Raw genomic sequence first — 25,774 nt, forward strand, 5'->3', positions numbered from 1 at the left:
AATCTAAAATTTTAGAGGCGTTCCCAAATCAGAAATAGAAGGGAATCTGCCAAATTGCCAATGTGGACACTTTTTCCATAGAGTAATGTCTAAGAGGGATATTTTCTTTACTTTGGGAGACTTCCTCTAAGGCCCCTTTCACACTTGTGTGACCTAAAAGTTGTACGATTTTGCAGCAATTCTTTTTCTGCTATTTTGACTGGACTTGAAGTAATACCTGTGCAATCTTGAGGTCTATGGACCTACCTCAAAACACATTAAAGTTGGACCAAAGAAGTGCAGGGACTACTTTGAAGTCATTGGGACTTGACAAATATGAATGGTACTCGTTGGAAATCATGGAGTACGACTTGTTATGTGACTTAGCAGTGCCAAGTCGCAGGACAAGTCACACAAGTGTTTCCTGTTGCTAATCTGGGGTAGGAAGTGTTTTAACCCTTTCCTATTCTATACACGACTAAAAGGTTTTGACTATTTAAGTTTAGTTTGTGCTTGATTTGAGGGCACCAGTCCTTATTTATATGGCTTTTGATTTGGCCGCTGATATTTTCTTTTGGGAAATTTTTGTTGAAAGGATCTTTTTTCATTTTTGTGCTCAAGGCAAAGCATTCACTTGATGATGAGTTGTCCTGGTAGATGCCTTATGTAAACAGAAAACCACTACATTGTTGTGCAAAAAACAGTGTGCACCAAAAAAACCTTACATCATTCACGTTCATCTTAGCACTCTATCATGTAATGATCCTTTTTGCAGCTGGGAAAAATGCAGCAATGGACACACTGCAGGACTTTGAAATCCCGCCTTGTTTTGTGGGAGATTCCTCTTTGGCCTCATTTTATATGTGCTTCAAGGTCCCCTCCTGTTCGGGAGATGGCTCCGGCTGGAGCAGATCTGTTTGGCTTACTAACTTTTGTTCGTTTGTGAGTATACATTTGGAAATGTGGATTCAATAAAGATTATTAATGGTAATGCCCGAGGTGGTCACGCCATCCTATGTTTTTTTTTTTTTTTCGTGTTCAGAGGACACAATGTTCTCAATGACATAGAGGTCTTTGACTTCTCATTTGCATGCAATTTATATTATATGGGGTCCTTCATGCTGCAGTGCCAATGTAAACACCATTTGCATACATCTGATTAAGAAAATGGATCATTATTTAGTGGCCACCCTCTTGAATACACACTATAAAGGCAAAATTGCCCTGTTACCATACTTTCTTTAAAAAAAGTTACAAATTGAAATCCACAAAAAAAAAAAAAAGAGAAATTCAACAGACATTACTGGTGCACATGAGATGACACATGAGATTTTACCTAATAGAGCTTTACATTTATTGTACTGCATATAATATGATGAAAACAAGATGTTTTGTCATGGTTCAATATTGATCACTCACAGTATAACAATAAAGCATTTACAATGTATGCACAAATCACATAACTTGTATTATTGCTAGATCCACAAGGTCAACATGTTTCTCACATATAGCTTCTTCAGGACCTTATTTTCGGATACAGAGAGAGAGAATTGAACCTAACAAAACGCAGCACAGAAATAATGGCAGATGAAGGAGGTGAATAGGAGTGGATTGCACTACTGGGGAGGACATTGTGACAAGGACGCCAGAAATAAACCCACGCTTATATAAAGACAGCAACCCCTTAAAGGGTATGCCACAGTATAGTATATATCAAGCCAGGTAATAGTGGTCCTATGTGTATAGCCATTAATAGAAGGGCCACCTAAAGCGCTTGCTTAATAATAATAATAATGATGCTTTCAATAATTAAATATACATACTTACAAAATAAAGTGCATCAATACAGGACTACAAACAATGCATAAATAATACAATCAAGTGTATACAAAATAGACACAGTATAAATGAGTGATTGAGTGTATTAGTTATTCCAGTTCAATTTAAAGTGCATGAGACGTGTCAGGTGCTAGTGTCTCATTAGTGCTCAATAAAGTTCATAAGTTAAAGTGACTTTTGTGTAAACAGTTCAAAGGTTATTCTTTGGTGCGATGTGAAGAAATAAAGTGCAGATGCTCTGTGCCTGGCCTCCAAGTCAGCCTTGTGGTAATGATTGTTTTCCACCGTATAGGGTAGTAAATGGCTCACTTACCAGAGAGAATGGGTCTTATATGCCTTATAGCATTAAGACCAGACACCGCTTGTTTGGCCACCAATGCCAAGATGGGTCCTGCTCAGGGTATAATACATATAAATGTTGTTTAAAATTGTTTTATTTTCTTCCACGATACAAAATAAAAGCAAATGCACAATAGATTCACGATAAAACCGTCACAGACGGAGCCCCGGAGTGGAGAGCGGTGTTTACCGGTTTGCGTTCCACTCGGCTCCCGTTCCAGCTTACGCGTTTCATCACTACGTTGACGTCTTCAGAGGTTGACTTCTTTCATTCATTCACCAATTCACCCCTTTACTATAGCAGCTGCATACCACAGTTTATCCTTTACTATATAGTCCAGGTTTTAAAAATCTGGTGGTCCATTTGGCGTGGGGGATATATTACCAGTATATCAAACCTTACAACAGTGGACCTATACCTCAAATATCTCTTTGTATTATGAACCTCTGATAGCTAATAAGAAGTCTGATCAGGTCAGAATACAAGTAAGGGGCTATGCATATACCTGTATCTTTAATTAGTGTGTTGTCATTAAATATACAGAAATCCCTCTCAGTGGTATGTAGGTGGTTCCCTAGATGTTACCATCCATCAAATAGTCTCCTTCAAAAGCAGCTTGAGCAACTCTCATGAGTCAGTTAAGTGAATTCCATGACCTAATTATGTTACTTACCTTAGTCAATCATGTGACTGCCATGAGCCAATCATGTGACTGGAAGAAGAAGCTGAGCAGAGATCCAGCTGGTGCAGGAACTAGGTATGTATGCATCTATGGAGGGTTGCTTTAAGAGTTCAGTGGGGTGGGGGAAAAAAGGATAAGGAAACCTTCAAATCATTTTCTTAAACTTTTTTCTAGCTGTAGTGGCCAGCCTTGGCCACAGCCTGGTGCCAGTCACGGGCAGTGCCTGAACCTAATGGCCAGTGATTTAGTGGGCTCCAGGACTGACACGGACATGCCTAAAATGATGAGGCTGTATAGTTTCACTGCAATTGTATTTTTTCACCAGCAGGTTCTGGTAGAGATTTAATGTTTGATAATAGCTTCTGGTCCTACTGAACCACAGGAACTGAAGTTGGGGAATCATCCGGGTACTTCATACTCCATCATCAGTCCCCAGAAAACTGTCATCCCGCCCATACACATATACCATCCTTCTTTCATGTGGTCCTGCCAAAATCTTTCTGGGTGGTTCTGCCCCTAATTATGCATGAATCACCCACTCAATACTGCAATTTACTCCATATAACCCTCATTTGGATTATTGCACATGCTCATTAACTCAAACAAGGGGCAGGCTGTGACCTCTGGATGCATCCCAGGACTCAGCATCATCAGGACAGCACATCTAGATGTGTAAATGTCCCAGCAAATCCAGAACAGTTGGCATCTTCACAATACCAAGCAGGATATTTTCAGTGTGAATCCTAACCATCCCAACACCCAGTTCAGCGCACAGGCAAATCTTCACTGAGATCTGGTTTTTGTAAGGCTTTTCTCCATAACAGAATTCTCCTCTCTCGCAGATGCATTGTGTCTTAATGTCCTAATATATAAAAACAAGGCAATGGTCATGGGACTTTAAATGAGATAGATTACTAAAAAGAGGCAGCTTAAGTACAAATAAGGATTTATTATAAATTCCAAAAATATGCATTAAAATGATTTGCATTGATGATACAACCATATACAGTGAAAATTGACAAAAAGGAAATATAAGCATAATAAAACAACACATGTATGATAATGTTCAAAAAAATTACGTAGTAAAGTGCACAATTGATCTGTGAATGAATGGATATATCTTGGCATCTCTGGAGCTCTACGTGTTTCGTGGATCCTAGTAAGATCCACTCATCAGGAGTTTGATACAACAAGGTGTCTATAAATAAGTAAAAATAATCTCATATACGTTTGAGATGTAGAAAGGAGATGTAATATATGGTGCTCAACAAATAAAGGGGAGGATGTCAAACGAGTAGCCTTACTACTTACATGTGGGCTCAAAGAGTGGACCCAGCATCTAAGAGGGGAAATGGAGGCACCAAGACAAATGTCTATCCCGGGGCTGAGGCAGGAATAAACCGTCCGGGTCCAGCCAAAAGGGGGAAGCGGCTATGGGGTGACCCAGGACATCAGGTGCAGTGCATGAAATGTATAGACACATATGAACCAAACAATACTAAAAGAGAAGTGTGTATTAGGGTTTATAACATAATAAAGTATTAGTAGTAAGTTTCTAAAAAAATATGTTCAGTGGGTCCCAGAGAGTGAACAAAGTGAAAAGATGACTAGTAGAATAAGCACCAATGTAACCAAAAATGATTATGAATAAGGTGGAAAGAAAAAAAGGAAACAAAAAAAAAAAAAAAACCCAAACCATTGACCAAGTGCCAAGACGTGATAGTGAAAAAAATGCAATTCCTAATAGAGCATCACTTTGCTCATTGTTTACACATCAATACATTTATTTTAATGGGAATGCAAAGCTTAGGATAGTGTTTACCAAACCTTGACTCCCATGAGCAAGTCAGATGCCAACATCATAGCTTTAGTACTAGTCGTTCTACTCAACTTGCTACCACTTTTTTTTTTTTTTTTAAAGCCCGTAGCGTGTGAATCACACTCAAAAAGACTTAGCACCCGATGCATAAAAAGTGCACACACGCAAACGTGAACACACAAAAACTGCACAGGGTGTGCAAATGGTCTAGCCTCCGAAGAGGTTGGACCTATACCTTGATCCCCCGGGGCGCAAGACTCCTGACAGGGACTGAGGTACTTCCTATGGTTTGCCTGGCCGAGACCTGGCAAACCCCGTTCTCCAGGGGGACTGCCGAAACAGCCCACCCCAAGTACTGGGTGGGGCTCCCCAGAAGGGAGACCCCATAGGAGAGGGCGAACTAAGCCAGAAGGCCATGTCCACCCCCTCCCAAGACTTTCAAGGTAGGCCCAGAGACCCACACCGTACTCATCGTGCAGGAAGAGAAGAGTGAAAGTGAAGTGACACACTACAAAGAAAAATACACACAAACAAAAAGGTGGGGAAGGGGAAGTGGAGAGGTGAATTAGTGCCTAAGTGAAAATACAAAGGCAGGCCTTCCGGCCGGAATAAAAATTCCTCTGGTCAAAGCCAAAAGGCCTTGCCCAAGAGGCAGGTGCTGAAAAAGTGTGATGGTGCAGTGACCAAGGTGCCGAAAAACTCAAGGCGAGCTGCCCCTCACCAGTGAGAATTAAGGCACCCCTGGGCTGCCACCCCAGGGGCACGTACACCACAGGCTTTTCCGAACTCGGCCCAATGGCCAGACCCGGTGTAGCCCTTGCCTACCAGGAGGTTTGGAGCTTTGGACAGCTTAGGGAGAACCTACCTTCAACTGGGGACAAGCCTTTTGCAAGGCCAGATTCAACCCAGGAGGAAAAGGCTCTCCCACCGCCATCCGCCATTCCTCACCAATTACATCAACTTGCTACCACTGTGCCATCCAAACCAAGAATTTATCCACAGACTGACACTTTTTGCTAAAGAACTCCTCAGGGTCATCTCTTTCATTCCCAAACCAACATATTGACAGGTGACAATAATCATACTGCCATTTCCAAAAATACACTTGAAGCCCATTCAACCTGATACATGTAGTTCATTAATTAAATTAATAAGCTCCTTCTGGTGCCTGCCCCTGGTACATTTTAATGGGAGCACTGTCTTTAGCCTTGAACAGTATTTGCTAGAGTTCAGAATGTATTGGTGTCACGGAACCATGAACCAGACGTACAACAACAGATAAGTGAAAATAAGAAGGCTTTATTGAAAAACAAGCTGTAAAGCAAAAGTCCAAACGGAAGGCGAAACCGAGGCAGAGTCCTTGCGAAGCCAGAGGTCAGGAACCAGGAGGGTAGTCAGACGAAGCCGGGATCAGGAACCAGCAGGGTAGTCAGACGAAGCCAGGATCAGGAACCAGCAGGGTAGTCAGACGAAGCCAGGATCAGGAACCAGCAGGGTAGTCAGACGAAGCCAGGATCAGGAACCAGCAGGGTAGTCAGACGAAGCCAGGATCAGGGACCAGAAGCAGCAGCAGTCTTAGAAGCATGTGAACACAGGAGGACCAAGCAAGGAACTGAAGCCACAGACCTCCTATATATATATGAGCTAGGCATCCAGCTCCTCCCAGTGGGAAGGAGGAGCCGCAGGGTGGGAGGCTACAAGAAACCCAGAAACCAAGATGGCCGCCAGCACATGTCAAACGAAGGAGAACAGCAAGAAGGTAAGACCATGACAGTACCTCCCCCTCAAGGGCCCCTCCTTCGCGGAGTAAAGAACGGTTTCTGAGGGAAGCGTGCGTGGAAGGCTCGGAGCAAGGCAGGAGCATGGACATCTGCGGAGGGAACCCAGGAACGCTCCTCTGGACCATAACCACGCCAATGAACCAAAAACTGCACCCGACCGCGGACCAGGCGTGAGTCCAGGATATTGCTCACCTCATACTCCTCACGATTGCCCACTTGGACCGGACGGGGCCGAGGAACCGAGGAAGTGAAACGATTACACACCAGTGGCTTCAACAGGGAGACATGAAACACGTTGGAGATCCGCATGCCAGGAGGAAGCGCAAGGGCATAGGCTACCGGGTTTACCCTGCGAAGCACTCGGAAGGGACCAACAAAGCGAGGCGCCAGCTTGGGAGTGGGCACTCGAAGGTTGAGGTTGCGGGTGGACAACCATACACGGTCTCCGGCCTGGTAGGAAGGAGCAGGCGCTCGTCTGCGATCAGCCTGGAGTCTCTGGCGCTGCGCAGAAACCTCAAGGGACTTCTGGATCTGTACCCAAGAAGCACGTAGGACGGAAAGGTGATCCTCCACAGCCGGAATATCCTAAGGAGAGAATACCTCCGGTAACACGGCAGGTTGAAACCCATAATTGGCCATGAAGGGAGACGTCCCAGAGGAAGAGTTCACCGCCGTGTTCCTGGCAAACTCAGCCCAAGGCAGGAGGTCAACCCAATTGTCTTGGCGATCGGAGACATAGCAACGAAGGAATTGTTCCAAGGCCTGATTGGATCGTTCTGCGGCCCCATTGGACTGAGGGTGGTAGGCCGAGGAGAAGGAGAGATGAATCCCCAACTGGGAGCAAAAGGCGCACCAGAACCTGGACACAAACTGACTCCCCCGATCCGACACAATCTCCTTGGGCAAACCGTGCAACCGGAAGACCTCCCTGGCAAAAATCGTGGCCAACTCCTGTGCAGAGGGTAACTTCTTGAGAGGAACACAGTGGCACATTTTGGAAAATCGATCCACAATCATGAGAATGACCGTATGGCCTCGGGATGCAGGGAGGTCCACAATGAAATCCATCCCCAGGTGTGACCATGGGCGCTCCCCGGTGGCTATGGGTTGCAGAAGGCCCAACGGAAGGTGCCGAGGGGACTTACTCTGGGCACAAACGGAGCATGCCGCTACATATGCGGCGATGTCGGAACGTAGGGAAGGCCACCAGAACAGACGTGAAACAGCCCAGGACAGCTGATTCTTTCCAGGATGCCCCGCGGTCTTGGAGTTATGGTAGGTTCGCAACAACCGAGTGCGCAACTCCTCAGGCACAAAACATCTGCCGTTGGGTCTCTCAGAGGGAGCACCAGATTGAGCCGCCAAAATCTGCTCACCCAGGGGAGAGGTCAGGCTGGTGCGAATGGCGGCCAGGATCTGATTCGGAGGTATGACCGAAGTCGGAATCGACTCCTCCCTGGACAGGTCGGAGTACTGCCGTGATAAGGCATCCGCCCTGATGTTCTTGGAACCGGGTAGGTAGGAGACCACGTAATTAAAACGTGACAAGAACAGAGCCCATCTGGCCTGACGTGGTGTCAATCTCTTGGCCTCAGAAAGGTAGGTCAGATTCTTGTGGTCCGTCAGGATGAGGACCGGAACCACCGAACCCTCGAGCAAGTGCCTCCATTCTTTAAGGGCCTGCACGATGGCCAATAACTCCCTGTCACCAATCTGATAGTTTCACTCCGCAGAAGACAGTTTCCGGGAGTAAAACCCACAAGGAAGCAGAGGACCCTCTGGTGTTCTACGCTGAGACAGAAGGGCGCCTACTCCCGTCTCAGACGCGTCCACCTCGAGGACAAAGGGCAACCCAGGGTTGGGATGCGACAGAATCGGAGCCGACACAAAGGCAGACTTTAGAGCCTCAAAAGCTCGGATGGCCTCGAGCGGCCAGACCTGTGAATTACTGCCCTTCCTGGTCAGATCCGTGAGAGGCTTGGCTAGCATTGAAAAGTCCATGATGAACTTCCGATAATAATTGGCGAAGCCCAAAAAGCGCTGCAGGGAGCGAAGACCACTGGGCTGGGGCCACTGTAAGACAGCCGAAACCTTCTCAGGATCCATGGAGAACCCCTCAGCGGAAAAGATGTAACCTAAGAAGGTTACCTGGGATCGGTGAAATTCGCATTTCTCAAGCTTACCGAACAGCTTGTTCTCTCGTAACCGTTGCAACACTCGTCTGACATCCAGAATGTGGGTCTCCATGGATTCAGAATATACCAAGATGTCATCCAAATAGACCACCACACACTGCTGCAACAGGTCACGGAAAACATCGTTAATGAATTCCTGAAAGACTGCGGGCGCATTGCACAACCCAAAGGGCATAACCAAGGATTCATAATGACCGGTCCTGGTGTTAAACGCGGTCTTCCACTCATCGCCCGCCTTGATCCTTACGAGGTTATATGACGCCCTCAGGTCGAGTTTGGTAAAGACCGTGGCCCCTTTAAGGCGATCGAACAGCTCGGAAATCAAGGGTATCGGGTAAGCGTTCTTGATCGTGATGCGATTGAGACCCCTGTAATCAATGCAAGGCCTCAACTCACCGCCCCTTCTTTTTCACAAAGAAAAATCCAGCCCCTGCCGGGGACGAGGATTTGCGAATGTGTCCGCGTGAAAGCGCCTCCTTCACGTACTCCTCCATGGCCTCATTCTCCGCTACCGACAGTGGATAGACCTTGCCACGAGGAGGAACGGCACCAGGTTGTAACTCGATGGCACAATCGTATGGGCGGTGCGGAGGTAGGGCAACCGCGCGCACCTTATCGAATACATCCCGGTACTCCTCGTATTCAGGAGGCAACAGAGAGTCCGAGGAAGTACACAGCAACTTGACAGGCCCATGGATGCAACTAGCCCCACACTGCGGTGACCACGAGAGGATCTCGGCCGATCTCCAATCGAAAGTCGGATTATGCTTCTGGAGCCAGGGGTACCCCAAGACCACCGAGTAGTGTGGAGACGAAATAACCTGGAAGCAGACCGACTCTCTGTGAACGGCACCAATGGCTATCCCCACTGGAAGGGTCTCATGAGTCACGTGTGGCGGCAGAAGGGGTCTGCCGTCTATCGCCTCAAGAGCCAGTGGAGAACCTCGGGCCTGCAGAGGAATGGAATTGGCGGCAGCGAACACACTATCAATGAACAAACCACCAGCACCAGAGTCCACCAACGCCTGGGTCGTCACTGAGCCCCCGACCCAGGAGAGGACAACAGTGATCAGTGGTTTGTCAACACGGGAAACCGGGGACGAGGAGACTCCACCCAAGATCTGCCCCCGACAGGATCTCAGGTGCGAGCGTTTCCCGGACGTTTCGGACATGCCAACCGAAAATGCCCACCGAGACCACAGTACATGCATCGACCCTCGCGTCTTCGGAGTACCCTCTCCCCCTCGGACAGGCGAGCAAAGCCCAGCTGCATGGGTTCACCCCCAGCCAAGTCATCCCCAGGAGGCGTGGGAGGAGAGGGAGGCACGCGTGGGACAGCAAAGGTAGGCGCCAATCTGTTAGGAGGTCTCCGCAAACTCTCCTTAAAGGAAGGTCTCTCCCTGAGTCTGGTGTCAATCAAAATCAAGAAAGAAATAAGAGACTCGAGCTCCACTGGTAGGTCCTTAGCTGCAACCTCATCCTTCAAGGCATCCGAGAGACCATGAGAGAAAGCAGCGACCAGAGCCTCATTATTCCAGCCCACCTCTGCTGCCAGGGTACGAAACTCAATGGCGTATTCAGCTACGGATCGTGAACCCTGTCTGATGGACATAAGGAGCTTCGCAGCAGAGGCAGCACGAGCCGGCACATCGAATACCCTCCGAAGAGAAGCAACAAAACCGGAAAACTCGGCAACCACCGGATTGTTGTTCTCCCATAAAGGGCTGGCCCAGGCCAAGGCCTTGTCCGAGAGCAGCGAAATTAAGAAACCCACCTTTGATCTCTCAGTAGGAAAGGCATGTGGCAGCAACTCGAAATAAATGCCCACCTGGTTAAGGAAACCTCGGCACTGAGTTGGCTCTCCCCCAAAGCGCTGTGGAAGGGGGGCAGAACCGATCATACCCCGAAACACCGCAGGCGCAACAACAGGTGTCGGGGTAGACTCTGGCGCAACAACCGTAGCGGCAGTAGGAGCGGGCCCAGGAGCGACAACCGACCCATCGGCAACGGGAGCGAAATGAGCCGTGCGTTCCAGCAGGGTTTGCAACGCCACGGCGAACCGACCCAACAGGTGATCCTGCTGATCAAGTCTGGCAACCAGCGTGAGTAGCGAGGATGGCCCTGTACCGTCAGAATTCATAGCTTGGTCCTAATGTCACGGAACCATGAACCAGACGTACAACAACAGATAAGTGAAAATAAGAAGGCTTTATTGAAAAACAAGCTGTAAAGCAAAAGTCCAAACGGAAGGCGAAACCGAGGCCAGAGGTCAGGAACCAGGAGGGTAGTCAGACGAAGCCGGGATCAGGAACCAGCAGGGTAGTCAGACGAAGCCAGGATCAGGAACCAGCAGGGTAGTCAGACGAAGCCAGGATCAGGAACAAGCAGGGTAGTCAGACGAAGCCAGGATCAGGAACCAGCAGGGTAGTCAGACGAAGCCAGGATCAGGGACAAGAAGCAGCAGCAGTCTTAGAAGCATGTGAACACAGGAGGACCAAGCAAGGAACTGAAGCCACAGACCTCCTATATATATGAGCTAGGCATCCAGCTCCTCCCAGTGGGAAGGAGGAGCCGCAGGGTGGGAGGCTATAAGAAACCCAGAAACCAAGATGGCCGCCAGCACATGTCAAACGAAGGAGAACAGCAAGAAGGTAAGACCATGACAATTGGCAAGCTCTGGAAGACTACTGGGTTGAAATCTGTGGGGCTTACTAAATAATAGTCGATGCTCCAAAATATCCTTCAGACTGGTGATTAATGCAGAAACCTAAACATGCTTTAATGAAAAGCTCATGCTTATACCTACTACAAGATGCAATTAAAAAATGCCCATGTGTGTTTAGCCTTATGAAAATGGGAAAGGTCATGTACAATTGTTAATTAGATCACCTTAAACCCTTAAAGGTCAATTTCAGACAACAATTAAAACCAGTCCAGAGAACTACTAATGCACACTCTGCTAAAAAGGTAGTTCACAACTTCCAGACCCATGCTTGGAGTTTTAGTAAATATATCTGTCCTTTCATATTTAAGAATCTGTCTAAGAATATTCTTTAGAAGAAGAAAATCAATGTAAATATATACTTTCACACAATACTTTGGAGTGAAATTGAATTGTATGTATAAAGCCCCGTACACACGCACAGATTGTTGGCCGTAAATCTGACGATTGTAGGCTTGTTAGTATGATGCTTCCAACAACCAACTGCGAATTTTCGGCCGAAAAAAATCTGGTGTGCATGCTATAAAATTTTTGTTGGCCAACAAAGAACGGCCGATTGTTCCTCAGTCAGTACAGATTTCGGCAGACAAAAATCAGATGAGCAAGACTGGGCATGCTCAGAGATGAAAAAACACAGGGAAAGTCAACCATCACATGACATCACTTCTGAAGTTGGTTTTTGTTGGCCAACAAAAGTCCAGTGCAAGTCTAGAGCACATTTCAACCAACAAACAACACTGGACAAAAGACGGCCGATCGGTTGGCCAACAATCTGTGCGTGTGTACGGGGCTTAAAGCGGAGTTCCACCCAAAAGTGGAACTTCCGCTTTAGGCAGTTCTAACCCCCTGACATGCCACATTTGGCATGTCATTTTTTTGGGGGGGGGAGCGGGTACCTAGTTTTGACAGGTACCCGCTCCCACTTCCGCTCGGAGCGCCGCGGCGCCCTGAACGGAAGTTCTCCTCTCCCCCTCCCTCCCTGCAATCTTCTGGGACACGTCAGAGGTCCCAGAAGATTGCCGGCCAATCAAGACGCGCAGCGCGACTCGCGCATGTGCAGTGGGTACCCGGCTGTGAAGCCGCAAACTGTCACAGCCGGGTGCCCACAGCAGTGATGCCGGCGCCGAGGGAGAGGATCGAGGCTTCGGACGGCCGCATCGCTGGACCGTTGGACAGGTGAGTGAAATGGCTGGAACTCCGCTTTAAGTTATTAAAGCAGGACTAATACAGCCAAGCCCCCCTTTCATCAGATCTATTTTTTTAAAAACACCCTGTAGATATTTTTATTTCTTGGAGTCTTCAGGCCAGTATGATGACATCATGGGTCCTTTCTCTTCTTTAGAAGCAGTGGGTGGTCCTTCCTTCAATAGCGAGTAGTGCTCACATAACATGTGGGCAGTGGGCACCACTCAGCCCAGAAAAAGTTTGAGCACAGGCTGGGATGATAAGCCCCCCCCCCCCCCAGGAAGCGGGTCCATGACAGCCTGGGTTCACAGCCTGGAAGACGGATGACATCTTAAAGTTTTGGGTGTCATGGAAAAGGATCAAATCTGTTATTGAGGTCTAGGACACCATTTGTTAAATTCATTTTTATTTTCTGTCCTGGAAGGGAAATCTCCTAATACAGACATGTTCCATGACAACTGGGGCAGGAAGGAAGGGGAAATATTCCATATGTGGGAGTGGAAGAAATACATTCATAAAAGCCTTAGAATGGTTCTAACCCTTTCCTACTCTATCCAAAAAAAAGGAGAAAATGTTTTGTCTGCTGTTATACAAGGGTTTTCCAGAAGTTTCTGCACTTTTTTTAAACTCTTTCTTTTAAGAGCACAAAAGGTGACTTCTACCCATGCCACATCCTGAAACATAGAATATACACAAAAATGCAGAACCTAGTCCTGCAATAGGTAGGCTTTACCAGCTATAGCATGAGACCAACACATATGTGTTGGTCTCATGCTATTGCCAGTAAAGTTCACCTATTGTAGGACTAGGTTCTGCATTTTTGTGTATATTCTTTTTTTTTTAAGAATTGCAAAAACAAATTACATCACTTTTCTACAAAGTCAACTTCCTTTGCGATGCATTTTTCCCAGCATCATACAAACTCTCAGATACAACCAAATACTACTCCTCCCACTCTCACAGTTTCTAACGAAAATATAAAAGTGCTGAAACTTTTTGAAGACCCCTTGTACTTTATTACCAAGAGTGCAGTTATATTCATTCTTTTTCATTAATGTGCTTCGTCCACGTGATTTAAATTAGAACTACAGGCAAAACTTTTTTTTTCTAACTTTGGATAGATCTAACCCCTGTTAGATTTTTTGTCACCATCTGTGTCCCATTAGGGAGATTTCCCTTCACTTCCTCTCCCATTGCCAAACAGGAAGTTAGCAGAAATCCCTGCAAATTAAGAGAATCCCTTGGGGATCCCCAGGTGACCAGAACTAGTGTCCACATGGGAAGATTTTCCATGTATTACTTTTCTGGGGACAACCCATAATTTGGGATGTTCTTTCTTCTTTCACTTGCAATGATAATGATAAATAGGACAAATAGGGAGGGTGACTCTCCCTAACAGGGGAACAGACAGCAATAAAAACTGACAGGTGTTCTCAGGGATTTTTTCTCACAGAATAGATGCAGGAACCCACCCCCTCAGTCAACTCCTGCCCCTATTCCTGCCCCTATTCCTGCCCCTATTCCTGCCCCTATTCCTGCCCCCATTCCCAACCCCAATCCTGCTATTCCTCAGGAAAGAGAGGTAAAGTGTTGCCAAATAATAGGTGTATTCTCACTTTTCACAATCCAACCTCTTCCCCTTGACCTCTGCAGAACATCCACAACCTCACAGTCTCTGCTCTCCCTGCATACAACCAGCCCCCCCCCCCTCTCCTCCCCCCTTCCCTCTACAACTCTCTTACCTGCATTGGTATTAGAGCAGTGCAGCAGTCTCCAGTCTATTAGGCACATCAGGCTTTTTTTTCTCCTTAACCTACTATGCAGTCTCCTCCGTGCGGCTCCACCTGTCAGATCAGTGTAGCACAGAGCTGAGGAGGAGTTTCAGCGAGCTTAACTCAACTCCGTGCTACACTGATCTGACAGGTATCAGGTGGGGATAGCTGCCTCTGAAATCCCCCATCCCCTCATTAATGCTGACAGTTGCAGCGTCTGGACCCAGTCCCAGGAAACACATCAATAACACGTGGGGCACATGCCCTGGATGACGGTGTTCCGTGAAAAAACCCTACCCGTGAAAATTCCCTACCCTCGTCACATCCGGTGCACCTACGTCATGGAACAGCTGAGAAGCTTACCACTGCGCATGCTCACAGCTTCGGAGGGTAGGGAATTTTCACGGGGTAGGGTTTTTTAATGTTACACCGCATCAGCTGTTGCCGCGGGTACATTAAATCATCTCCGCTGCAACATTAAATCATCTCCGCTCCTACCCCTGTGACTTCCCTGATCTCGGCTACTAAATGTAAAAGCGGAGGCGGGTCTATGAAAATATAAATCACGGAGCCGAGATCTCCGTGATTTATATTTTCATACACCCGCCTCTTTTACATTTAGTAGCCGAGATCAGGGAAGTCACAGGGGTAGGAGCGGAGATGATTTAATGTTGCAGCTGAGATGATTAAATGTACCCGTGGCAACTGCTGATCCTCCAGGCATCCCTATGGGGCAGTGGATGTCAGCGGAGACATGTCCGCTGACACCAGCTGCCATCCGCATCTGATCCTGTCCATGAAATCCGGACGGATGGAAACCCTATTTTCCATCCGTCCAGGGGAGGAGAGGGAGCTGTCATCTGCCTGTTCAGTGAGGATCAGTGTATCGATCCCCCGCTGAGCAGCACGGAGTCCACTGACGGAGGCGGACCGTGTGAAAGGAGCCTAAAGGTTTTCTGACAAATCTGTTGGGGTGTACTCATTTATGCTGAACACTGTCTATTGGGGAGGTAGTACTAGATAACATAGGTTTCCTTTTTAGGGTTTCCTTTCTTCTAATTTTCTGATTGTTGCTTTTGTGCATTAAAGCTTTCCTTTCTTGCCTCTGCATATATGCAAGACGTTAAAGGTAATTTCTTTTCTCCTCATTTTCTGTGTCGCTACAGGTCATTCATTGGATTGCTCTACAGAAGCCTGTCTAACGACTGAGGTTTACAAACTTCCTGAGATTTGGCTGGCTCAGCCAAATTTCAATTTGCTTAAAAATCAACAGAAACCTGCAAAGCCGGTCTAATCCTGGTGAACACAATAGTGATTGGGAAACAAACAATTCAAACTTACCACTAATTAGGGGGAAAGTGTCCAGTGCTATTTCCAGGTAAATGTATCTAAACCCATAAAAAGTAATGTAATATTGCAGCTTTCTAGTCCTTGGATGTATTGGCTACAATCATTTTCTTTTTTATACTTTTTTCCCTTTATTTTCACATGGTAATCTTGTAAATGCACACTTTCTATCCTTAGGTTGCTACGCTCACTCTTCCAATGTGAATATGGAAAGAGCCATGGAAAAAAAAAAAAGAAAACGAATACGCCACAACTAAAGATGCAATATATCACATTTTTGTTCTTGGGCTTCGTTATCCTTAAATATATACAAGAGTGCCTCATACAATCTGTCCATCAAGTAAGACTCCTCTAAATAAGCTTAGCCTTAGAACAGTTAGACCTGCTGCAGGTTTGATTGGACACAGAGTGGACATGTCTACTTGTATAGGCTTTTCATATATGAAATAATTGACAGGCGACAGAAGTTAGATTCAGCCTCATTCCGGTGCAGCAAAACAAAAAGAATAGAATAATCAGTATTGAGTTACCTGGCATTTTCTGAACAAGAAACACAGATAGCCTCATATATACACTCATCTCATTATATTTGCTCACCTCCTTGCTTCTTTGAATGGCATGCCATTCAAAACAATGGGTGCAGGCAAGGGTTACTCAGACAATTACTGTCACAGCTACCAGTGGAAGGCATGCTGTCGCTGGGGAAAGGCTGGATAAAGGTCACTAAGCCATCATCGCCTGGCAGTTCTACCTCTTCCTGTGATCTGTAAATGCTGTTTAATCATATTCTAGAAAGTGCTGCCAACCCACAGAAAGGGAGAGAGATTTCTAAATTAGCAGCAAACAAAACAAAGTCCAGAAGTGTTTGATCCATGGACTGGAAAATGATGGATTTTCCATTGTGTGCCGAGGGTGAGACACAAAAAAAACTCTGTTTCTTTTAAACCCTTTAGTACCAGTTAATGAATTGTATCTGCAAAAATAAGGGGCTTCAGTAATGCAGCAATGTGAACTCTTTAAAATACATTTTTATCGCTTCCTCTTTCATTTATATAGCAGACCAGCGTATTCCACAACATGGTACAAAGAACAAAGAATTATTTAGAGTAATCCTTTTCCCCTCTAATTGGTATTAAACTCAAAAACAAAATTCAACATATTGAAACTTACCATTCTTTACAGTAAATGTGGTGGCTACATGCGTTTTATTTTTTAGCTATTTTTCCCTTTATTTTCACCTAGTAATGCAGCCAGTAGCATATTTCCTGTTACATTGTTACATAGTTACATAGTTTGTGAGGTTGAAAAAAGACATCAGTCCATCCAGTTCAACCTATGATGTGTGTGTGTTTGCTGTTAACCGTACATTGTATACCCCTGTATGTTTTGGTCTTTAAGGTGCCCACCTAATAGTTTTTTTAAACTATCGATGCTCCCTGCTGATACGACTGCTTGCGGAAGAGAATTCCACATCCTCACTGCTCTGACCATGAAGAACCCCTTACGTATTTTAAGGTTAAACCATTTTTCCTCTAATTTTAGTGAGTGGCCACGTGTCTTATTGTATTCCCTTTCCCTTAAAAGTTTGTTCCTTATGCTAGGGTCGCCAGTACAGTATTTGTACATTGATATCATATCCCCCCTCAATCGTCTCTTCTCCAGAGAGAATAAGTTCAGTGCTTGTAGTCTTTCTTCATAGCCGATGCCCTCCATTCCCCTAATTATTTTTGTTGCCCTTCTCTGGACTCTCTCCAGTTCCAGCTCATCCTTCCTGAGGACCGGTGCCTGTTATAGGGTGTCTCCACTCTGGATGGAGGAACAATGGAGGCACCTTTGGACAGCAGCATTGTCAGCCTAAGAAGAGGGTAGGAATAAAGGATACATTCATCTTTAAGAAAATAAAAATAAACAAAATGCACATTTTTTCAAAGGTAAAAAAAAAAAAAAATGTGCATTTTCTATTTCTTTTTTTTTTTTTTGGAGCCTGGAAAGCATTGCACCAGCGATCAGCATACGGGCAGGCAGTTTCACACTGACAGGAAGAATCAATGAACTACCACAGAGCTCAAGAGCGCCCTGGTAGTTCATCAGAACTAAAAGCCAACAGACGCAACCAGGCTGGCGGAGTCCCCTCGGCTGCATCATTCTCTTTAGATTGCGGCAACGAGCAGGGGGAGATGGGGTGGGGGGGGTGCTGGGGCTGGTACATTTGTAACATGTTAAACCCCAAAAATGGGTGTAACATATAACATGCTATAAAATTAACATATACATTCAACTGTCAGATTTTAATGGATTTACAAAAATAGATTAAGCTAACACTTTTTAGGCTATTACTGCAATTTTTCCTTTTGGGATAAAGGTTTTACAAAAATGAATAAAAGCTGATCATTGTGAGCATTTATAGATTCAAGGATTGATTAAGACTATTAGGGTGATAACTAGAAGTGCTCTAACCGCAACATCATAGGCGTGCACAGGGGGTGTGCTAGGTTTGCCTGGGCACACCATAATTACTCTGTGCAGTGTCAATTCCCCCTATCGCCCAGGATTCCCCCTGTGTTGCACCACCCTCCTTCCCTCCTCTTCCCCCAGTTGCATGTTTTAGGATGGAGAGTGGGGGAAGGGACCAATCAATATGTCATTTACTGGCATCTTCCTTTTCTAAATGAACACAGTGAACACACTCACTCACTGTCTTCAAGCATAACTGAAGCCTAGTAAACTGTGTTTGCTAGGCTTCAGTTTGTGAATGAACAGGAGGCCTCTTAGCACAGAGCACTTTCCATTCATTCACTGTCCAGTGCAGTTGAGGCTGCAGAGAAAGACGTGTGTTTGAGCTTTTGGGTGCACACTCTAATGCAGTAGGCTGCGCCATCCACAACATCGCCCCCAGCTACATCAACAACATCATCTGCAGATATCGCCCAAATTGTCCTCTCTGATCCTCCAAAGATCTCCTGTTCTGTTACCTCCTCCCATGCTCGCCTCCAGGACTTCTCCAGGGCCTCTCCCATCCTCTGGAACTCCCTGCACCAGTATGCCCAGTCAGCCCCTACCCAGTCTGACTTTAGGCAATCCCTGAAAACGCCCCAATTCAGAGAAGCCTACCCCACCTCCACCTAACAACTTTACCAGAGTCACCCCCATTGGATCATCCCAACAGCTATTACCTTTTATACCACCTCCCCCTCCCTTTAGACTGTATGCTCCATGAGCAGATCCCTCCTATTCTTATTGTATTGAACTGTACTGTAATTGTATACCCCTCTACATTGTAAAACGCTGCGAAAACTGTTGGCGCTAGATAAATCCTGTACATTAATAATAATAATAAAAAATTGTTCAGTGCTGTACTTGCAAAATTAGCCACAGAGCCAGTATTATTTATTTGTGTTGTGTTTAAATGTGTAATTTGGCAAGCCTAGTTGTCCCTATGTTTTCACGTTTCCTATCCTTCCATAATCCAACTGCAAGTGGCTAGCACCCTAATTTACTCTACTCAGCATGTCTATAATGTTTTCCAAAAAGGATATCAGGGTTTAAGCTCCTAAAGTGGCAATAAAGTGGTAATAAACCCCAAACCAAAAATGTTATGTATTGCAGCTTGCCAATCATTAGATGTGGATGCTGCATACGTTTTCTTTTTAGGCTTTTTCCCCTTTGTTTTCACCTGGCGATCTGGCCACACCTCCTGTATTAGTGTCTCCACTCTGGATAAATGAGCACAGGGGGCTCAGCAGACAGCAGCATTGTCACTCTAGTGGGAGGGTAGTCCTAAATGTACTAGCAGATTTAAAAGCACTAACAAATTGAAGCCAAACTTCAACTCACACTTCAGACAATCAGTTACAGAAAACCATTTTTATTAAATTTGGGATAAAGGTTTTTCAAGAATAAATAAAGGGAGAGAAAAAAATTCCTGCGCTAAGTTAAATAAATGACAGTGTATTCGATATGAATTATGTGAGCAGCTAGCACCAAAATCAACTAACAGTGATCAATAACCAAAATCTTTACAAAAAGTGCAGCGCTAAAGTAATTTGAATAATAATGTGGCAAGTGGAGAACCACAAAAAAAACATATACAATATAAGCAAAATAGTGTCCAAAATACTGAATAAAGTCCCAAAACAGAAATGCAAATGAAAATGAATCCGCATGCAAGGTGTTGAGGAGAACAATCCTTTTCAGTGACACCCAGGGAAAAGTGAAGGATGGGGACACCTCTGTGCACAAGTATCACAAGCAGCTTACCAGAACTCCTTGGCTACTCAATTTAATGAGACAGCCTCTCCCAGCAAGATGTTATACCAATGTCACCAGCGGTTGTCAAGCTCCAATGCTTCATAATCACTCCATCATATAAGCATGAGTATATAAAAAGAATAAAAGCCCATAGCGCAATTCCGTAACATATAAAATCCAATTTATTAAAAGAATACTACTCACAGTGAGAAGGTAAAAAACAGGTACATAGAACAGTGCGGCGTCCCGCAATTGTCCAAAACAGCATCAAGCAATGTAAAGCAGCCGGCTCCGTAAGGGGGCGTGTGGACTTTGCATCTGGAGTCGCCAACGTTTCGTCATCAAAAGACTTCGTCTGGGCGTGACTCCAGACACAACTCACACGCCATTTGTACCCCCACATCTAGGTGAGTGACAACCTCGTCCACCAATGATGAAGCAGCGTGGAGACAAAGGTTGTATACATCCAACAATGATGGCCGACAACCCGGAAGTGTAAGCAGTGTCATCACATCTGCCAATGGTAACCACCAACCCGGAGGCGGAAGTAGTATCATCACATGATCTCACTCAATAGGAAGTGATAGACTACCCTGCACTCCATTCCTCTCTATGGTAGCTTAGTGCAAACTAACCACTGCGGGCTATATCATGCACCCACCACTAGAGACAGTATACCTCGCTCATGATTAAAAACTATAAGAAAATAGGGAGGAGTACAGTGTATTAATCACAAAGATTGAGGAGAATTACACAATTTAAAAATACCTATATTGAAACATAATACTTATTTAAGCACTATGTATTTCATAAAACTTTACACATCGTTATTCATAGATTGGGCTAATATGAACACACATCCTGTTGTGAATAAATAAAACGCCATCTTGTGGCCAAAAATGTGTGAAACATCTAATAAGAAAAATGATGAAAAGGTGAAAAAACAGTGAAAAATTACTAAAAACTTTAAAAATTTATACAAAAAAGGCTGTTGGTGAAAACAGTGTAATATTAAGAATATATTAAAAAATGAAATTAATATTTAATCATATGAAATAAAGAAAAATATATATATATAAAAATATATATCTAAAAATATATACATGAAAGGTGTATATGAAGTAGTGCATGTGAATGAACACATGTATGGAAAAAAGTATCCATAAACATATTATTCTTAATAAATGATGAAAATTCTGAATGAATCACCAAGAATAAATAAAAGCTGATCATTGTTAGCACCCCTACCAGTGTTAAATGGTTTGTTTCATCCATGTGTAGCAGGTTTTCCAAGGCCTGTGGCCTGATATAGGTCTGCCATTGTTACTGGTTACCTTTCCAGCCCATGTGAGCTGCGGCCCTGGATGTAGAGACTGAGACATCGACAACTCCGGCATCTTGGTTTTATTGTAGATAAAGGGGGATGGGAGAAGGGAATGAGTGGGATACTCCTTTAGGCTTCAACAATATAAACTTGGGACTTGGTTCCTGAAAAATGCCTGTTGGCGCTTCCTTAACGCCAGCCAACGCTCACTAACTCTGAAGATGACTTTGACTTAAAGTCCAAAAGATCCAGGACTGTGAAATTGTAGAACCACCGACACTGTTACACTGCAACAAGTCACTGAATACTTCCCTCCCGCCTTGCTCTGGCTTGAGGTAATATGTTGTAGAATTCTGTAAAGCTGTAAATCCCAACTGGCACACTCTGTACAATTCAGGACCCAATAGTAGGTGCCCCCTTTAACCTTGAATTCTTCGGGGTTAACTGTCTATGCACCCCCCTCTGTAACTTCAGGGTCCTCAACCTAGGTACCCCCTTTCAGCTAGCTGGCACTGGATCCCAGAACCTCTTCCAGAGTGGTCCCCTTTAACTCTGGCAGACCACCAGGGTCAATCCTCAGTACTCACGACCTGTGTAGGCTTTCCTGGGACTGGACCCCTCTCGCTCTCCGCAGGTTCTCGGCACACCGGATCCCCTCAGCTCAACTCAGCACTCTCTGGATTCTCAGGCGACACCCCGAGATATCCGCTTCCTTCAGACAGGATGAGAGACAGCTGTTCTCTCCATCCTGGGACTCCGCGAATTTTATTTTTACTGTTGATCAGGGCAGTGCTTCTGTTATTTTTCAACTTCCTTTAACAGACCAAGCTGTCCAGCAAAAGTGTCAGAATGTTGAGGCAAATCATTTAACACAGGGATGCATCAGATTTTTTCTATTCACTTATGTAAAACCTTCATCCCAAAGGAGAAAAAATAATGTCAGCTGGAATTTGGCTTTCTTTTGTTAGTCAAGTCTCACCCAAATCTGCTATTGCATCTAATACTGGCACCACATTTAAAGTAGAACTATAGGCAAAACTTATTTTCCTGTGGCAGTATAATGGTCAAGGAAACTGGCTCAAGTGGTGTTCACCACATTGACAGTTTCAGGTCTATCTGAGCCACCTGTGCCAGCTTCAGAGTGAAATAGAAACTGGTGCAGGTTCTTTGCCTAATTAACAAGCAATTGTGATGGTTTTCAATATGGAAAACTGCTGTATATCCTCCCTGGATATGACCTGGCATATGTGATGTGAACTGTCCACAGCTTTCATGCCTCTCTGCCCGTGCAGTGAACACACTACATAAGCAGAGCATGCAGGGCTAACGATCTTCTTTCTTTCTCTCACTCTCACCTGAGCGAGAAGGCAGGGGGTTGGGGTTGTAGCTCCCTCCAGCTGACTTAAGGCCCGTACACACAATACGAAAATCGGAAGTAAGATTTTGTCCAACGAACGATCTGCCGATTTTTGGATTGTTAGTATAGTGCTTTCGACAGCTGTTTACGAATTTTTGGACAAACACTGAATGTGCAGGCTATAAAATTTTTATTGTACGTCAACACAACGTCCGATTTTCGTTTAATTAGTACAGTTTTTGTCCGAAAAAAATTGTAAGCGCAAGACTAGGCATGCTCAGAAACAAAAGAACACATACAAAACAATTGAACACATGACATCACTTCTGAAGTTGAATTCTGTTGTACGGGAATTTTCGTATGAAAGTAACCTCTTCACTTTCCAAATGACACTAGCATGCAACAAAATACGGACGGAAGATCGTTCGATAATCTGATCGTGTGTACGAGGTTTTACTCTCTGTGCACAATATAGAACACAGTATAGACCTAACATAGTGTCTTGCACCTCTTTTGTTAAATTTGAACATATTCTGCTCTGTTCTCTCAGTTTATAGGAGTGGCACAGTCATAATGCCTTTACCACTCTTTGTTAACTCCCCTCATAGTGTCTAGCCCTATTAGTAATTTTATTTATTCTTAAATTTTACAAATGCTCACAAAAATGGCCATTCTACAAATTACTTTTGACATGCTTCGCTTAAAATAACATACATTTCATATTTAGTATAGCAGGCTGTCGTCAACAGGGACAGATTATTGGCCAGGGGATATTCTTAGACCTGTCTAAAAAAGGCAGTTTTGTATCCCAGTGGGCACTCAGAGATCCCTGATCCAAGTTTATATCTTCATTTATACTTTGCTTAGCATGAAATTATCTTTTTTTCAAGTGTGAGATTGATACATCCCAGTGTATATTTGTATATATAGGGCTGAAGCAGGGTAGACATTCAACTATTTCCACCCATATGCATTTGTGATTATACGCATGCATTTTTTTCTCCCTTTTTCTGGCTAATGTCTTCTTTTTTACCTTATATACCTCTGGAGTGATGCATTTGTTGTGATATATACAGTATTTCACAAAAGTGAGTACACCCCTCACATTTTTGGAAATATTTTATTATATCTTTTCATGTGACAACACTGAAGAAATTACACTTTGCTACAATATAAAGTAGTGAGAGTACAGCTTGTATAACAGTGTAAATTTGCTGTCACCTCAAAATAACTCAACACACAGCCATTCAAGTCTAAACTGCTGGCAACAAAAGTGAGTACACCCCTAAGTAAAAATGGCTGAATTTGGCCCAATTAGCCAGTTTCCCTCCCCAGTGTCATGTGACTCATTAGTGTTACAAGGTCTCAGGTGTGAATGGGGAGCAGGTGTGTTAAATTTGGTGTTATCGTTCTCATTCTCTCATACTGGTCACTGGAAGTTTAACATGGCACCTCATGGCAAAAAACTCTCTGAGGATTTGAAAAAAAGAATTGTTGCTCTACATAAAGATGGCCTAGGCTATAGGAGATTGCCAAAATCCTGAAACTGAGCTGCAGCATGGTGGCCAAGACCATACAGCAGTTTAACAGGACAGGTTCCACTCAGAACAGGCCTCACCATGGTCAACCAAAGAAGTTGAGTGTAAGTGCTCAGCATCACATCCAGAGGTTGTCATTGGGAAATAGACATATGAGTGCTGCCAGCATTGCTGCAGGGGTTTAAGGGGCGGGGTTCAGCTTGTCAGTGCTCAGACCATACGCCGCACACTGCATCAAGTTGGTCTGCATGGCTGTCATCCCAGAAGGAAAAACAATAGTAATACCAGAGCGCTAAAGGACCTCCAGCATATGGGGTATAAATGGTGAATCCAAAAAACTACTAAAGAAAAGGGGGGGGGAGGGGAAAAAAAGGGGGGAGGGGGGAAAAAAAGGGGGGGGGGAAACACAACACAAATTGGCCAATGCTAAAAAATATAAATAAAAATCAAGATAAAATAAATGTGGTACAGTTCAATATAGGCTCAAAATGGTACCATGAGCAGGTGAAATATCCTGAAAGGAAATGTCCATGAGCACTGAGCAGCTCTTCCACAGATGAAGAGGAGAATCTCTATAGACAAAAAGAAAAGAGGGGAGAAGCGCTCTAAGTGCAGACAGCTTTTTATTGATCACAAGGAAAAGTTAGTTACAACTCACTAGACGTGAAAGATAATGAGGCTGTGTCACTCCAACAATCCTACAGCCATCCTCTGGGGGGTGTCCTCCATTCACATGAAGCCGTCTCCAGCTCGATCACTGGTGGTGGGAGGGAAGGAAGCCGGCTGCCTCCCACATCAATCAGCGGTGAGCGGTCTGATGTCTCCGGTCTGCGGCTACGTTGTGCGGGTGGTAGCTGGAGGCACTCTCCTTACTAGGGATGGTAGAATCTGTCGGCTGGGTACGGCATGCACAACGCGTTTCTGAGCATGCGCGGGGTCATCTACACCCCGCGCATGCAAGACTTCCTCCTTTCCCAGCTGTGTTCAATCACCATTTAGTTCAAGCACTACTTATACCTTATAGAGACTACGGCACTCTAGCACCTGAGGAAAGAGCGCTCAGGGTGGCAAGCAGTTGGCTGGCGTCCTAGTGTGAGGAGAAGCAGCTCGGAGACACCGGTAACGTTATGGAGCGAGCTACCACCCGTGCAGCTTCCCCATATGAGGAGGAGTTTCTCTGGAGGTTGCAGCAACACTTGGTCCAACAGGATGGGCCTGTATCAGAGGAAGCCATACTGGACAGGAGAGATTTCACTCGAAAGGAAATGTGGTATGAGGCCTTAGAGAATGTGCTGTGGAGGCGGAGAGAGAACCTTCCCAGCGAAGAACAGCGGTTCCAGGTATACGTTGCCCTGCGATTACCTTTCCTAGGAGAGCAACCCCTGGATGAGTGGGTGACGGAGCTGTGGGACCTGATTTGGAAGGAGTTGTGGCTGGATGAAGCTTACCGGGCACTAAAGTGGTACGCCACCTGGCGTGACCACTGGATGGCTGACGACAATATGCCAGAAGGTGAGGACTATAGTGGCCCGGGCTTGCTGTGGGAGGCCTTTGAGGAGAGGGACTTTCGATGTCCAGCAGAGTTTCGGCGCTGGGAAATCCAGGACACCAGGGAAGCCCTACTGGATCTCCCCAGAGTGGATGAC

At 45.1% G+C, this 25,774-nt stretch overlaps 1 long non-coding RNA gene across 1 annotated transcript in view; it reads left to right on the plus strand.

Annotated features, from left to right (window-relative positions):
* Window positions 1-16,376: 16,376 nt before the first annotated feature.
* LOC309565122 overlaps window positions 16,377-25,774 on the plus strand; it is a 92,504-nt gene continuing 83,106 nt past the window's right edge. The window contains exon 1 of the long non-coding RNA XR_014225784.1: window positions 16,377-16,573. This is a non-coding gene — a long non-coding RNA (uncharacterized lncRNA). The remainder of the gene's footprint in view (window positions 16,574-25,774) is intronic.

The sequence above is a fragment of the Pelophylax lessonae genome, assembly GCF_965119305.1.
Source record: "Pelophylax lessonae genome assembly, chromosome: 10".
NCBI classification, from domain to species: Eukaryota; Metazoa; Chordata; class Amphibia; order Anura; family Ranidae; genus Pelophylax; species Pelophylax lessonae.